Source organism: Sinocyclocheilus rhinocerous, unplaced genomic scaffold (genome assembly GCF_001515625.1).
Source record: "Sinocyclocheilus rhinocerous isolate Xijiao unplaced genomic scaffold, SAMN03320098_v1.1 scaffold416, whole genome shotgun sequence".
NCBI lineage: Eukaryota > Metazoa > Chordata > Actinopteri > Cypriniformes > Cyprinidae > Sinocyclocheilus > Sinocyclocheilus rhinocerous.
The window spans coordinates 322715-326158 of record NW_015647952.1 but is presented as its reverse complement, the minus strand read 5'-3'; positions in this window follow the sequence as shown (position 1 = coordinate 326158).

Sequence of the window (3444 nt, the reverse complement as noted above, 5' to 3'; positions counted from 1 at the left end):
ATATATATATTTTTTTTTTTAGTGAATGCAATTTTTTATGGTATGTTGCTTTGTTTTACCTCTTGTGGCTCATAACTCTATTTTAAGTCTGTATTTATTGTGTTGTAGGTTTTTATGATTCACTTATGATCACTTAAACAGTCAAGGCAGCCTTAGAGAGAAATATATGGAGTCTAAAATTGGTTCCCTAATGTTTTTATGTACATACATTTGATTAAGGCAACATTTCCTTAAAATGCAAAGCTCCTAGTTTCCCTCTCCCCACCTGTTGGGAGAGACAGAGTCACACAGTCTCTCTTAAAGATTCATCCAGTCAAACTACAGCAGTTCTGTTGAGGCTCCAATTACACTTGTCAGTGGTGTAAGTGTATATGTGTATGGATGGCTGCTTCTAACACATGCTGCCTTTGTCTTATACAGAAACACTTTGTGTGATTAAGGATCCCTGTTTCTCTCTCTCTCTCTCTCTCACTGTCTGTCTTTCTCTCTGTGTGTGTCTGCAAGTGAGAAAGGCCACAGTGTCTCCCAGCGCCTCTGACTACTTTGATGGACAGATGGACAGTCCGTGAGAGACAGACTTCCCGTTCAGCCAATGAGAAAACAGGACCCCTGCTGTCGGCATGGTGACAGTTGCCATGAGTGATTGCATCCGAACCTTCAGCTGATGGTTCGAGAGTTCGACCTGTGTCTTTTTGGAGGTGAAGGGTGGAGAGGGCAGCACTGACTTCGATCCCCCTCACGTTTCCATCAGGCCATGGTTTGCCATTGTGTTCTTGGCTCCATATGGCTCAAAGATGCCTGTCAGGCCCCTGACAACCTCATGCAGAGGGTCTGCAAGAATTTAACCCGAAACTCTGGTTTTATATTTAGGGTCTGCTATACCCTCATGGCTCACTGGCACAATTGTGTGCTAGTCAGTAAGTTCATCCTGTGCTTGATAATGTTAAACACGTTTGCTGTTTCTCTCTCACAGCCCTCAGTCACTCCATTAATCACACACATCTGCTCCCTTCAGTCTGTCTCCTCAAGGAGACAACCGTGTCTGTTTGAGAGACCTTCCGATCTTCAATAGCAAAATAGTTAACACTTGATTATGTAGAATGCACTGATGCTAAATTTGGATGTTCTTAACAGATGCTGGGTAACTGAGTTCCCCTTTGGCCATATACTTTCTGAAGAAAGAAAAAAGAAGTTCCTTTGGGGCTACAGCAGCTTGTCACTGAGACAATATCCTCTAAAGTTGCTAAGCCTTTAGGGGGTAGATAAGGTAACTTCTGTTCTGTTTTGGTACAATTTCATTTTATTTTTTTCTGACAGTGGTTCTTCTTTCTTAGTCACAATATCATATCATTTATGAATTTATATTTACTGGTAGTGAAATAACTTCAGAGTGGGAGAGCAAAATAGATTGTGTTGCATAACAAAATAACTGATATATTTGATTGTGTTTGGGACAAGGATTTTGTGTGCATTTCTATGGATTATGTGCATATGCATTTTATATTTATTATGAGGTACACTAACTTTATAATGTTTTATAATAATAATTATAAAAGATAATTATTATTATAAAACATAAAAAGGAGAAAGGTATTGTAATCATGTAAAATGCGTTTTTCGAACCACCAAGCATGAAAGCATGTCCTAGTACACCCCCCAAAACAAAATCAAGACTTTGTAAAAGAGCATAATAGGACCCCTTTAACACTCTAAAAATCCATATCAACTTGTGGAAAATGGGCATCCAATGACCCCTTTCAGTAAAAATCATTTTCCATGATGATATTTTGTAAATTTCCTAATGTAAATATATTAAAACTTAATTTTTGATTAGTAATATGCATTGCTAAGAACTTCATTTGGACACTTTAAAGCCGATTTTCTCAATATTTAGATTTTTTTTGCACCCTCAGATTCTAGATTTTCAAATAGTTGTATCTCGGCCAAATATTGTCCTATCCTATCAAACCATATATATGTATTTTTGCACGAGCAATGTATATAAACAGTTAAATTGTAGAAATATTTCCCAGTATTACAAATTGAATTGTATTTTTGCTCAAAATTAATGCAGCCTTGGGAAAAAACAAACAAACAAACACAACTGTAAATAAAATACGTGTGATATTGTTTCACTTACTTTTCCATATTTTTTCCATATTTATGTGAGCTTTGCACTGTTACTCTTATCCTCATATTGTTTTTGTTCTGTATGTGACATGATGGAGCACATGACACTAACTCTGGCGCCTGACTCAATAATCTCGATAATAAGGCAGTAAAAATCTCCCTAAACTCAGTTAGAGCTCCTCTAATGTTGGGAAACTAGGGCGGTTGACATATGGTCTCTTCATAAAACACAGCCGATCGATGCTGATTACAGTCCACGTTTGGGGTCTCGTCTCTGCCGTCTATGAATCCTTTGTGTTTCTTTGCATGTTTTCTCAAATTAAAGTGAAGGAGCTGGTTTCATCAATAGCGGTAGGACACAATGAGGCTATTATCTCATGTGTTTTGCGTCTTGTGCGCTAACCTGTAATATCTGTGCGATGAACGCGGCTATTAACTTCAGATGAAACCCCACGGGACATTCCAGTGTGTGTGTGTTTGAGCCGATGATTGATGATGCTGTTTTGAAGAAGTGAAAATGGACGTTGTTCCCCTCAGAAGCATACCAGAGGGGATAAAGAGTGCCATTGTGGGGCCTAATCCACTCTGCAGGGCTTTTCACAGTGTGTGTGTGGTGATAGTTTAGAATATCTGCCAGTCATTTTTTGCCGTTATGTCAGTCAGGTTTGTGCGAGCGAGCCGCTAAAAGCTCCTCTAGGCTCCCAGCGGTACACGTCTGTATAGAGTCCGTCTCCATCAAGCCGCAGAGGAGACAAACTCCAGCAGGGCCGATGACTGACGAAGAAGCTCCTTTCTCTCCCTCTTCCTCTCCGTCTTTCTCCCCCTCTTGTGTTCAACAACTGTCTTCTCTTTCGCTCTCTCTGGGTATTCGGTTCATCTATTCATCACTCGTTTCTATATCCAGGGCTTTTCCATTCTCAGGACTTATCCATTTGTATCTCTCTCTTTGAATGGATGGTAACGTGAGGAGGTGAAAGTGGCCTTCCGAACCGATGCATTGTGGGGGATCTATTGTGCTCTGAGCAGGAGGGAGTGAGAGAAAGGGAACGAGGGATTGAGAAAGAGAGAAACAGAGCGAGAGAGCTAAGGTGACTCGCTGGAGAAACATGGCTTTTCATATCACTGCTATGCTGATGACACTCAGCTCTACCTCTCATTCCATCCTGATGATCCGACAATAGCTCCTCGTATCTCAGCTTGTCTAACAGACGTTTCTTGCTGGATGAAGGACCATCAACTTCAACTCAACCTTGCCAAGACAGAACTGCTTGTGGTTCCATCAAACCCATCGTTTCATCACAATTTCACCATCCA